General features: G+C 44.0%; 1 protein-coding gene across 5 annotated transcripts in view; it reads right to left on the reverse strand.

The window, feature by feature from the left end:
* The window catches only part of Itgb6 (integrin subunit beta 6), a 123,319-nt gene that overhangs the window by 90,083 nt on the left and 19,281 nt on the right, over nucleotides 1-13,955 (reverse strand). For 2 of the 5 annotated variants that reach the window (XM_040745434.1, XM_040745430.1), the window contains exon 2: nucleotides 474-565. The exons of the other annotated variants lie outside the window; for them this stretch is intronic. The gene's annotated coding sequence lies outside the window, so the exon portion shown is untranslated. The remainder of the gene's footprint in view (nucleotides 1-473; nucleotides 566-13,955) is intronic. 5 annotated transcript variants of the gene reach the window in all.

Here is a 13,955-nt window from a genome sequence, read left to right on the forward strand (position 1 = left end):
GTCATCTTCATACAATGTTTTCTTATTTTTTATCAAAGATGTTATTCTTCCATTGCTGTGGAGATCGAAGTGAATATACAGGATTCATGTCATCTGTCTACCTTGTTTGATGACAAAGCACTTAAGAAACATACTTTGTTTGGTTTTCTAAGCAAAATGTAAAATATGATGTGTTTCAAAATTTGAAGTCAGTAGCAGATTTATGTAGAGAAGCAGGCAGACCACGTGCAAAGGTGTATTTGTAAGTTTGCAGGTTTCCTTTAAAAAATGCAACTTTTTTTTCTCAGAAAAAATAAACTCGATGTGAATCATTTGAGTAATAGGCAAATGTTGGACGGTAGGCATTAGTTTGACAATATCTGATATCCAAGCATCATTCTTGGGGGGAGATGAAATTATAGTTAATACAACATCTTCAGATAATTTATTTCACAAATATAGGACCATCTCACTTTTTAAAATCAATAGCCTACCTTAAGACATGACGCATTCTTGGTCCTGTTAATCACTCTGAAATGACGGTAGCTGACAATGTTCCAGGTGCCTTCTAAGCCTTTACCACACTCTAAGGTGAGACACATTTTTCCACTTAGAGATATTTTGTACAGCGTTGTAGTTCAGTGAATTCATATATGGATTTCCCATGCCCCCTATTTTCCTTTATTACTCACATCTGGTTTGTCCAATACAGTTTTTACAATTAAGAAATCAATACCCATACATAACTGTTTTCAAGTCCATGCTTCATCTTCTTGTTTTTGTCTTAACCCTTTCCGTTTAGTAATCTGATTAGGGTGCCACATTCCACTTTCTGTCCTGTCTTTTTAGGACTTTTTGTGGATTCTCCCCATTTTACAGAAAAACAAGCATGACACATGTGGAAGGTACATAACTCATCACAGTTCCCTAACTCCAGAGATGGGAATGCTGGCCTCAAATACAAGCAGTCTGAGAACAGACGTTTGGTTATGTTTTCCTCTAAATTATTGTTGCCTTCGTGGTGCTATTTCATCTCAAAGTACATAGTTCTTTGTCAGTTCTGGCAGGCAGGTAGCAGAGTGACATGCATGACTGACCCGGTGGCAGTTTTGGGACAATGGAACAGTAGACTCCTGATTCTTGGGAGCTTGAAGAGATTCTTGAAATCACTGGTGGCTTAAAAAACAAAAACTGATTCGCCTTCTGGAGGCTCTGAATGTGTCCCTGGCCTCTCCCCTAGCTCCAGATGACCTTCAGCAATCCTTGGCTCACCCAACTTGTAGATGTGTCCCTAGGATGTCTCCTCCACATGGGCCTTCCTTCTCTGTGTCTCCTCTTCTTATATGGGCTCTAGTCCATTAAATTTCTGATCACCCCCAAAGACCCAGGATGCTGTCCAAGGAGATCCTTAGCTTAGGCATATCTAAAAGACCATTTTCCAAATAAGAGTCCATTCACAGACATCAGGATGGTGGGCGTAGCTTTTGGATACAGCCACTATCCAACCCATTAAAGAGATCAGTAACACACGTAGGCTTGTTGGAGGAGTAAATGAAATAAAATTGTATAAGAAACCTGCATGGGAGGCATGCTTCTTAAAATGACAGTTGTTTTTATTATTACTATTTTGAATAATATAAGTTCTCTCAATACACAGGTGTTAGGTTGGGTAAATATCCCAAATGAAACATGCCCCCCAGTAACCTTATCAGTGTGTTACATTATGGTTCTCATTGTGTTTATGTTTGTTACATTTAGTTCTATCAGGAATTTTATAGGGTGTCTCCTTTTTTCTTGGTGGCTGACATACAGCAGGATAATGGGTGCTCTCAGTCAATATCTTTCCCTAAGGACCCTTGTCCAAAAGACAAAAGCTGCTTAAAACTTACAGAAGGTCTCTTCATCAAGCCAGGGAGCAGGATGAATGCATTTCCTGACCTTGCCCATGTTGATAGACAAGCTGCAGGAAAACAGCTGGCCAGCTCATCTGCTCCCCAAAGCCCTTGGGTTAGCCTCTGCAGTCACTGGTTGTGGCACTTCCGCTTTCTGTTCAGGATCTTTATCTGTGGGGCAGAATTCCAGCTGGGTACGGAGCACCAGGCTGGGCCCCACCCGACTGCTTTGCACTGGGACTCCACCCACTGCCTCTGCTGTCTCCTGCGGTCTTTCCCAGGAAGCTACAGGACTCTGAGCTGGCTCTGGTGAATTCCTTCTGCATTTGTCAGAGTCATAGAATGTCAGGGCAAGTAGGGAGCATAATCTGCCAAGTCGGAGTCCACTCCATTGCCCCTCCATTCCTTCCTTCCTTGAGCAGACATACATTGAACATCTATTCCCACGAGGCACCATGCTAGGCAGGGGGGCAATATGCAACATTAAGCAAGCTCAAAGGGCAACCTCCCAGAGCCCAGTCTGTACCTCCCAGAAGCCTATTTAGTCTCCAATAATCATTGACAGCCTATGTTTTGCCTAAAACCAATTTAACATAACTGTTTTAACCTGGGGTTTAGTTGCTGACAGAACTTAACAGGGTCTATGATTCTGGAAGGAAAGACTGCATCTTCATTTGTGGCAATCCTACTTTGAAACCAACTGAACATTTCTTTCCACTATGACTGCACCCTGCTGTAACATTAACGAAAGTTCGGCAGCTCTCCATAAGAGAAGTCTCACATATTTTGACCATCATTTTACAGTTGCTACAGATGTCTCAAAGTAGCATCCTGTCACAGTCACAGTAGACATTAGGACTGCCGGTGAACCTATTGTCTACAGCGGTAATAAAGAGGTACATGTGTTGTCATTGTAATGTACACTTGTTTTTCAATATTTCAATAACTATTCAATCTAGTTGGCTTTTATTCTTATGTGTATTTTATTTTAGAATTTAGAGACATTTCTTTATCATTAGATGGTTAAAGGTGTCTGGGAAAGGATAGTAGCCATGCAAGCTGAAGACCCCTGTTTCTAGACCACCTGAACCCTACTGATTTCTTTATCCTTTCATATCTGAGATGAGTTACAAACACATGTGCTCCTAGGCCATGTGAGTAACCATAAATACTTAAGAGTACTTAAGTATGATGTAGTATTGCTAGGGTTTCATATTTAGAAAGATGTAGTCAACTTCTTCTAATTTTTTGAAGCACAAGTAAATTCCTTAGCCCTTGATCCTGTGAGTTCTAGGCAGAGTTCATTTCATATCCTTTAGAGTCTAAAGTGTACAAGAAACACAGAAATGCCACTGCCTATTTGAACACACACACACACACACTTGAAATATGGCATTTTAAAAGAACAAGACCACATCATGTATTGGGGGATTGACAAATGCAAAACTTTCTAACTCTGAGACCAACTCTACCACATTATCACAGATTCTGTACCCTCATCTTGCATCCGTGTTTCAGGAAAACAGGATAGTGTGATTTTGAACAAGCAACTCATATACTTTATAATTTGTTTTTTCCACCCCAAAGCTACCTATCCCATCCATGGCAAGCTTTTTCACATGGAGATGATTAAAGTATCCTTAATTCACTTTAAGAAGCTCAGGTGGTCTCACCACATAAGTCTTGTTCTCACACTCACACATATACTCCTGGATCCACCTTAGTGGGGGTGTGTGGACTCGGAAAAGCTAACTATCCAACATCATTAAAAACGAGACAGAGACACCTGGTCATATCAGGAGGGTAATCAGTTAATACTTAAAATCACGGTTTATTGTTCCATCATCTTAAGTAACCATGCAAAGGTAGCTGCAATGGCAGAAGACATCATCTATTATCATGTATAAAGGGCTGATAGCAAATATTTCCCTTAATCCTAGAGACACTCCTTTGCAGCACGTACTCAAGCCCTCAGGCACCCCACACCAGCATGTCTCACTAGCCTTCAGGGTGGGTGTAGACTTGCTCTGGCCCAAAGCTACTGTTATTTAGAATAAGAGTCACTTCCCACTGAGGCTAGGCCATCCAGTGGCTATCAGCTGACATCTAAAAGACAATAGAAATTCTTGGCTCTCCAGAACTGTGGCTGGGTGGAATATATTTCCAAAATATTATACAGACCCCAACAGACTCTTCACAACCTACAAAAATCCAACAACCTTACCCTGATATTCAGAGCAGTCCAGAGTGTTGCCTCAATCTACCACTTAATTACTGTATAGGGCTGTCCAGAAACTGTTTCTTGATGATGGATTTCTATCCCATTTCCCAACAACACATTAAAAAACCAAATCAATCAAACAAATAAAAACAAATCCCTGTGCATATCCTTTTCATTCCTGGAAATGCCTATATATGCTTAGGCCATACAAACACTGTATATTCTTGACTGGCACATTCAAGTCCTAGTCTCTTTCCCGTACCCTGAAGTCACAATGCCAATCCTATATGAATCCTACAGCCACAAACATATTGCTCATTTGGGGTTTATTGTGGACTATGTTGAAGATGTGACATTTATACTCTAACTCAATTTTGCTTCAATTTCTTTGCATTGAGAACTAACACCATTGCAATCACATAGTAGGCACTTACTAAACCCTGGCTTTGTTATGCATTGATGACTGACTTCTCTGAGAATATTTGAAACCTCGTGTAGCTGATGGAATTAGAGAAAGCAAAACAGAGCTATACAAGTATGCTGTTCTCTTGGCGACTGTTTTTTAGATCTGGGTATCTCTTGCAGGTCTCATGTTATAGCCTTATGCTATTCAGCTTGCCAAATACAATGTGGGAGGAGACAGTCTCAGCCTGTCTCCTTCCCAAGCTCCAGGCAGTGTGACCTCAGCAGAGCCTGACAAGGAGAAAACTGCCAATCTCAAGTCAGTAGCAGGTCTGACTTGGCCTGCCCCTGCTCTGGGCCACTTCCTTTTCCTCCAATTGGCTCTGAACTATAGACAATCAGGTCTGCACCTGGAAGCTGGTAGGAGGAGATAGGTCTAGGATAATCATGACATCCACACTACTCTTGCACCAATTTCATAGTTCTAGAGAGAGACTAGAGGAGGATCAGTCATGTGCAGATGACTAAAACTTGTGGGAAGGGCCAGATTGCTTATTGCACTCCTGGTAATGATAAATATCATAATTGAGCAAGCACAAGGTTACTGACTACTCAGTTCAGGTAACTATAGCCTAACAGGACATTCGTAGAAAAAGAACTCATGTTGGCATTGTAGATTTGTTTATAATAATGATTGTCTCAGAGAGGGAAATAAAGTACTTTGAGGAAGAGACTCTTTTATCTAATTTGCATGGATACCCATGGTCTCATTAGACCACTTCCTCCCTCACACCCTTAGTTCCATGAGCTCTATTAGCATCTTTTGGTATTTGTGAGCAACAGAAGCATAAATGCTTTCTCTAAATTAGGTGTGGTGGCTCATCCCCATAATCCTTACATTCAGGAAGCTGAGGCAGGTGAATTGCCAGAAGTTCCAGGCCAGCTTGGATTAGAGTGTGAGACCTTGTCTCAAAAAAACAAAACAAAACAAAGCAATAACAAAAGAGTTTTTTCCTTTGTTCTGGAGAGGGAAACCGAGGAGAAAGCTGGTTAAGTAGGGGGTGGAAATGAGGAAAATGGTGTGATTTCAACTCTTTATTCAGCAGGAAAGAGTCTAAACTCTTCTAGGCGCTTCCCAGTTCAGTCAAGTTGACAGTCTGGATTAAACACCGTAAATGCAGACAGTGGAGCTGCGGGACGGCAGGTGTAGCTAATTCGGTCTATTTGTATGTATCCTTTGGAACATCTCAGGCTTAAGAGACAGCCACATAGCAAAAGGTCAGGCACCTCTGGAGAGTTTGAGGCCTTGCTGATTCACTCACCACAGATTAGCCGGCTTTGTGAAGCCATTTGTTCTCTCATTTAGCACAGTCAGTAGTCCCCTCTAAGGTGACTCAAATGGAGAAGCCCAGTGTGAGGCAAGCGCCCTCTCTGAGGGAAAGAGCACACTGGTTGCCAGTCAGGAGGCTTTGTGTCAGGAGCTACAAATCAGCTAGTGGGGCTGGAACTATTGATATGGGAAGGGTGAGGGCAGGTGAGATAAGAGACCATGGTCTGAGGTATGTAGATATGGCTCTTAAATCAACAGCCATTTTGGATAGCCAGGGCTATCACTTTTGCTAGCATAGAAACTGGTAAACTTAGCTTAGAGAATGCCAGTAGTCTACCTTAGGTTGGCTGGTATGAAGCTGATTAAGCTTCTTTAACATACATACACACACACACACACACACACACACACACACACACACACACACGCACACACACACACACGCGCGCACACACACACACACGCACACACACACACGCACACACACACACACGCACATGCACGCATGCACGCACGCACATGCACATCCAGATACTGCCTCTCTGTGGCTGAGAAGACCCACTATGCTGTAAAAATCTCTTTGTAGCCTGGCACTAGGTGTGACAACACCTTTCACACCAGCAAGTCCTTTTTGACATCTGGGGCTCTGCACCCGTCTTCAGGCATCCTCCTTGGTGTCCAGACCAGCAGTGTTCTCTCTGATGATGTCAATGCTTCGGGGTTGGGATCTCATTTGGATTTATGGGAACACTTCCCCTGTCATTCAGAGATCTGGTCTCATTAATATCTGCACATTTGTTTAATTGAAACCCCAGTTCAAAAGCTGAGAGTTTGAAATTGCTTGCCTGATAACACAAATATATAAAGCCTTCTTCCTGGTGTTTCCCAGCTGCCTGTAAATACCCTAGAAATTCAGTGGCCCTGGAACTGCTTGACAATTCTACTTCTGGACCATGGGCAGAAGGAAATAAAATTAGAAGGTGGTGGAAGAAAAACTGGGTTAAATTTATTTGATGTTTAGCAGGGCTCTGCTCAGGTTGGGGTGTTAAGGATCACTGACTTGTTCCTGTCACATCTGGCTTGGTTTTTGAGGTTCCTACACTCATGTCTTCAGGGTCAGAACAGGGATATCTTGTTTTGTTGATCATTCACCTTCGGCTCTAATGTTCGTGGGGACACATGAGTCACTGCCATTTCAGAAAGAACCTCTATTTTCAGAGTAGGGAGGTTCCATTCCCAACCCAAAGCAAACACTGAGCCCTCAGGGGCCAGCTGTGAGCTCTTCTGGGCATTTCAGATGGTGGTATTTTAGATAGGTAAATCCTACAAAGCATATGAATAGAAAGTCGGGGTCTTAGGTAACCTGGATTCTCTAAAATGACTAGGTACCATTTCAGGACTTGTGTTTCCTAAAAGACATGCTGCCTTCTTGATCACGGCAGCTGGGGCCATGCAGCCGCAGCAGTCACAGTAGGTCCCATCATGACTGTGTGGTGCTGCAATCCTGACACCATCTGAGCTGGCTGACCGTCCTATGGATCCATCTGGTGACATCAACCTGTGAGGCAGGTAGACTTCCTAGAGCTGGTGGTGATCCCGCCTGGGTTGCACACAGACCAATGCCACCAGCCAGCTACTCAGCTGAACTGCACCAGGGCAGCTCAGTTTAAGGAAGGGCAAATCCTATGTAGATGTGAATTGCTTACGCCACTACAGCAAGTGTCTGGAAACACTGCGAACGTAGTCATCGTCTTTTGTCACAATGCCTCTCCTAGTTTAGCCCCTACCCCACCCCATGCACTGACCCAGGGCTTGCTTTTATAGCTCTTGTTTTATAGGGCTACACAAGAATGGCTCATTGCTCAAAGCTTTTAGGTGGTTTTAAGTTTCCAGCTCACATACCTAAGACCTTATATTCTAGCTGCTTAGCAGGGGCATGTGTAATGCTTGCTTCTGTGGCCACAGAACAAAACAATGTTTGCCATTTTGTTAACAGTGCTCATTAAGATAAGTGTATACATATCTCACAAGACATACACATGCACACACACACACACACACACTTTGCCTCTAACAAGCAGAATAAAACTAAATACATGACTCTTTCAAAATTGACATTGTTCAGCCATGGCAGAGGTGGAATTAGCTATCACCTCCTTATTTTACTGGAATACAGCTGTGTCTCTGTAGAATTGTTTGTTTCCTGGGAGGGGTGATAGGAAAAAGGACCTGGTTTTCTGAGTGTTACTAGGGAAGTGTGTCTGTCATATCACACTGTATGGTTTTGCTGCTGGAGCTGAGCTTCTTGGAAGGAACATTTATTTCTTGCTTCACTTTGAGTCTTTTGGGTAACACATGCTGAGTACCTACTACTATGTGCAAGATCCCAGCCAAGCTTTGCAGGTTGTGCTAGTAGCTGAGGTAAAGTCTCTGTCCTCTGATACAGCAGTCTGGGGATTCTTTGCTAGTGATATAAAAGACAAGTTACATGTGTTCATATCTAACTGGGAAATAGTAACTTCATAGCCGAAGTCTCGCTGGAGCCCTCTTGCTGCAGACATTTTGATCTTTTCCATGGGAATTACAGTGTCATAGTAAGGAAGGAAGCTCTTTTCCATATTTTGTAAATGTGGGTAGACTGCTGCCCTAGGGCAGAGCGATTACAGTCTGCTCATGTTAATTAATTATGCCTATTTCAATGCAGAAGCAGAGCAGGGGTGGGCTTGGAGCATCAGCCTGTCCGTGTAGTCTGTGGGATGCTGGGCTCCACAACAGGGCTGTTGTTCAGCCCACTGTTGCCTTTGGCTCCCCCTTGGCATCAATGCTTAATTGCATTCCAACTGGGAAAGTCTGAACTTGTCTGCTGAGCCTTCTTGGCAGGTGTGTAACCAAATGTCCCCAGGCCTCACTGGTTTGTGGAGGCCAATTAGACCTCACTTCCACTCGAATGTTTCTAGCTGATTGCTCCGCCTGAGAAGCTCTGGGCCTCCATGCATCTTCTTTCTCACAGTCTCTCTGCTCCTGGGGTAAGCCTCCAGGAAGAATCAAGCATGCTCAGAAACAGTTTGTAGATCTTGGATGTCCATGGTTTGTTGGCCACTAGAAGCTATCACTATGTTGATACCCTGTGTCCCACTTCTGCTGTTGGGACCAAGTCACTCCCTTAGCCCCACCCAGTACCTTCCAGTAGCTTAGGGGTGCTGACAATAAGGGGTGCTGAGAATATGGAGAGAACTAGTGACCTGGGAGAAGGCTCTGAGTGAACTAAAACCATTGCACAATGGCTCATGCAAACCCTACCACACATCTCTTATGTAGGTCCTGTCTGCCAGAGGCATGAAGCTAACCCCAGCCTTGGCTCAGCTGCAAAGTGCCCTAGAGCTCCACATTCTCTGCATTCCTCCTTCTACTAGCCAAGACCCTTCTTGCCTCCTGGGGAAAGCACCCTCACCCACCCTGCCTCGCCTTTCATAGTTTGAGTCCCAAAACTGTTCTGCTTGGCTTCAGGCTCTGGTTTTGCTCTCAGTTGGGGCTCAAGTGTTTCTGGGTCTCCCTCCTCATCCTACCCCAACTGCCCTAGTTCTTCTTTAGGGCCCAGATACCTCCTGACTCCTTTAGCTCAAAACAAGATGGTGCAGCTCAAACCCACTGGCAGTTGTGCTAAGCTAAGAATCCCAAGCTCCTGGATCGTGTATCTACCTGGCAGTATCCCTGCTAGAAGAGAGGCCTGGAACCTCCAGGATGTGAGACTTAGGTAGAAGGAAGCTTATAGCTTTACCTACTTAAGGGCCTTAATTCTTTTTCCTGAATGGTCCTGCACTGTTTCCACAAGGGTTGAATGAGCTACCCCCTGAAAGTTGTAACTGCTGCAAGTGGCCAGTTCTGTGTGGTAAGAGGTTAGACCCGTGTATATTCTTAAGGCCCGACAAATACTGTGAAATGGCTACTGGCCATGACATTTATTATCATCTAGCAGCCCATAAAGACATTTATTGAGTCAAGTATGGCAGCTTATTCCAGCACTCAGAAGACTGAGACAGGAGGATGGCTATGAGTTTGAGGATAGCCTCGGCTACATAGAGAGTTCCAGGCTAGCCTGGGTTACATAAGTGAGTGAGTTCCAGGCCAGCCTAGGCCACAATTGTGATACATGATTTTCATGGCAGAAATTATTTTCTAGACAACATCTGGATGGGAAGAGGTGAATGGTAAATAAATTGATCAATAAGAAGATTAATAATAAAATGCCTACAGAGAATTAATTTGGGGTGACATAATGAGGGGTATCTGGATGACACCTTAGAGCAGAATGCCAGGTAAGGCACCTCTGAGGAAGTGATAAAGTTAGACTGAAGGGGATCTATCCACGCAAAGATCAGAGAAAGGAGAAACCCAGAGAAAGGGGGCAGGGAGAGAGCAAGCAGCCTGGAAACATCTTGGAGCTGTGATAGGCGTCTCCAATGATGGCGTCTGGGGAAGGACAAGGCAGGACTCAGCTTCAGCAGAATGAAGGAGAGACGGCCACTGGGCCTGGAGAACAGCCAGTTTGGGGCCTCCTGGGGTGGGGCTGACAGGACTTCCTGGTTGGTCACGTACATCTTTAGAAGACAAGAATGGCCACCAGCAGCCCCTCCCAGCTCAGATGCAGGTAGTCTGGCTTGGTGCTCACCAGAGCATCCAGACAGTGGCATATTTACCAGGAAGGGGAAGGACTGCCCCTTATCCCCGTTGCCAGTGAAGCCTTGGCTTTCAAATATTTTAAATTACAGTCTTGAAAGGCAAACCATAGCCAATTCCACAGGCTAGAAAGCCAAATAACTTGTAAGTAGCCCAAGATGAGGAAAGTGCATTCAAGTGGCCAAACGCTCCGTTTTCCCTGCTGAACTGTCTGTGGCAGCAGGAGTGAGAGCTGAGGATAAACCCAAAGGCTGTTCTTACGAAAACCATCTATTCTCTAAGGGCCCCAAACCCAGGCTCCAAAGGAAGCCCTGCTTTGTGAACAGTCACCGTTTCTCCGTATTTGCTAATTTCACAACTCAACGAAAATACGAAAATTCCTGAAAGGGTGGACGTGAGAGGACAGGACCTTCTGGGAGCCCAAGGGACTCACAGACCCCTGAACGTTATCATGTACTTATCTCTACAGTTCATACTGTCCCTGAGGGGTTTTTATTGACAAACAGCACTGAAATGACTCAAACCTGGGACATGATCATCTTTCCCAGAACTGGGAGTGTCCCCAGCCAGCCAGACACAGGAGCACTTTTTTTTCTTTAAGGTATGACTCTTTCTCCTCATCCTTAGTCACACACAGTTACTCATTACTTCGAAGGGCATGAGGAGTTTATTCATGGCCACCGAGCCCTCTGTGCCACTTTGTTGAAGGAGGAAAAAAATGCAGACAGCTGAGTCACTGTTTTCAATTCAATTTTCAATTTCACCTGGGGGCAAGGTTTTCCATATCCATACAGTTTTATTGCTTTCCGAATCACTCTGATCATACACTTTGCAGGATAATTCATTCTTTTGCTTGAGGATATTAATAACATGCAGTGTTAGTGTGGAGCAACAGTAGCAAAGAATTCTTAAGTAGATGTAAAAAAGTTGAAATCCAGTGAGAATCAGTAACTCACATTCAAGGGCTAAGAGATATAGCCGAGAGGGGAGAAACTGACAATTCTAATAGACCTTGAAGTCACGACAGAGCTTTGTTGCTTCAAAGAGAGTTTTAAAATTCCAAAATTATTTAATTAAATGGATCTTACACATCATTATAAACCCAGCCTCATTGCACAGAAGTGTATTCATTTATTTAGTCAGAAAGATATTTTAAGTCCACTATTATATGGAACTCGTAGATACACGGGTCTTTTCTTTAAGGACCCTTTGTGTAGCTGGATTGAATACAAAACAAAACAAACAAACAAATAAACAAAAACAGGAAGTAGTTTGTTGACAGCCAGACATGGTATGTGAGACGAGGCCAAATGAGAGCTCCAAGGATTTCCTGCCTGAAGTAGGCAAGCTGAAGGACCTAGCTGAAGGATTCCAGAAGGGCTATCAGGATATGAATGGGGGACATCAGTAACAAGGCACTAGGAAACAGGAACAGACTAGGAAGCACTAGTGTACCTGGAGCCAATCAGGCTGCTTGGTGAGTGGCTTAGCAAGGGCATGGAAAAAATGTAGATTCATGCCACTTGCTGGGGTAGAAGCAATATTGAGCAACAATGCCCCATATTCTCCCTATGTGCAGTTATGGAATCATCATCTTTATTATTATCCTTATTTGCATGAGTCAGGATGAAGCTAGCAAAGTTGAGGCTATACCATCCCATTGAAGACTCCCCAGGGAATATGAAGAGGAATTGAGGTACACTCATGCCAACTGAAGCACCACTGTAAATAGTTAAGGACGTGCCCACAGTCTGGTACATTGAGCCTCCCCAGAGAAGGTTTAACCTCAAGGATTAGTTCTTTATCTGAGACCCCAAAAGTTACCTAAGACCAACCCAGCACTGCAGAGGTTTCTCAGTGAGCTGTAAGCCAGCCTGGTCTACACAGTGAGTTCCAACTAGAGCTACGTAGTCAGTTTCTATCACATCGAAAACAAAACTCTCAAAGGTCAGGAGATGCCTTCAGCTGAGAGGGCTCAATGGACATAAAAACCAGAGCGCCCAATTAGAAGTTCCTATGACTGGTAACATGCATGTGTGTGGTCCTATAATTACAAAGCCCTGGCTTCTTCACCTTTAAAACATGAAAATGCTTCAGAGACTGAAAGTTTAGATTCATTCTCTCTGTGCTGTGAATAGAGTCGAACGTATTGTCAGGGCTGAGATTGGTTCAGTTATTCTCCATTTGCGTGACTTGATGCTTAATTTCCTGGGCCTCAGTTTCCTCTCCTTTAAGGACTAGGTAATAGTGCCCTTCGGAGCTTTATAAACAAGAAGTCACACATAGCAGCAAGTTCCCTGGGCAGTCCACGAAACACACTTAAATTTAGTCCTCCTTTAGCTAAGTGTTTATAGTTACAGTTCATAAGGCACTTTTGAGGACTTCACAATAGCTTCTTGAGCCAGATACAGTTGTTACCAGTTTTAGAGTTGAGGAAGCCCACTGAGAAACACTGAGCATAAGCAGTTGGGATGGTAGGAGTTGAGGCAGGAGAGTGAGCCCAGTTCACTCTCCTGCCTCTTTTTACTTCCTTATGGCACGACTTCTAGACTCTGACTCAGGTTCGTGGTGTCTGCCATCTTTCTGTTAGACAGAGCTGCTGCGCCCAGTTCTCCATCTTTCCAGAGGTGCATCTGCTTCCAGTGCCCCGCCCCTCTGTCAGGGTTCTAATGACTTCCTGTGTGGAGAGCAGTCTCCTGCTCACCCATTTCACAGTAAACGGTGCAGAGTGCCTGTGGGTCTCCAGCTGACAAGGAGCATCGCACAGAGGGCCGACGTCCTTCATGAATCCGTCTCACACCACAGCATTCATTCTACAAGGACACGCACTAATCATTTACCTAGAGTGAACTGAAATCCCTAAATAACTCAGGTGGAAAAAAAAATAATCAGAGTGCCGAATACCGGTGTTATTTATAGACAGGTCTGCATTCCAGATCCCTGAGTCAGGCCCCCTGGGAGAATGCTTCCTTATTCTGCAGTTGACACAGGGAGATTTTGATCTGGGTCATACTCTGAATGCTTGTACCCCCTTCCCAATTCTAAAGTGCACAAGTCCTTATCCAGTCAGTGGGAAAACGTAGATAAGAAATGTAATATTCCCTCAGCACAGCCTTTGTTCCTCCTGGCCGCTCCTTGAGCAAACACAGCTTCCAGAGCTCTTAAGATTTGAACTGCCCACTTATGTTATTGATGGTGATTCTAGAAAAATACCAGATCCAAAGCGACGCTTATTCTCTTGCATCTGCCTGGGGTTTTCCTGAGTGCTGTCTGAAAAAGGAAATTTCCCTCTTATCTAGGTTATCAACATGGTGGAGATGGCCGGATGTGACTGCTTGGTAATTTGTAATACCACACATCTACAATTTTTATTCCCAAAGGACAGCTTCATTTCTACGACTCTATTTGTCCCTACTCACTGAGGTCAGAAGAACAAGCATCATCCATGTTCAGA

This window comes from Mesocricetus auratus, unplaced genomic scaffold (assembly GCF_017639785.1).
Source record: "Mesocricetus auratus isolate SY011 unplaced genomic scaffold, BCM_Maur_2.0 Super-Scaffold_100004, whole genome shotgun sequence".
Lineage (NCBI taxonomy): Eukaryota > Metazoa > Chordata > Mammalia > Rodentia > Cricetidae > Mesocricetus > Mesocricetus auratus.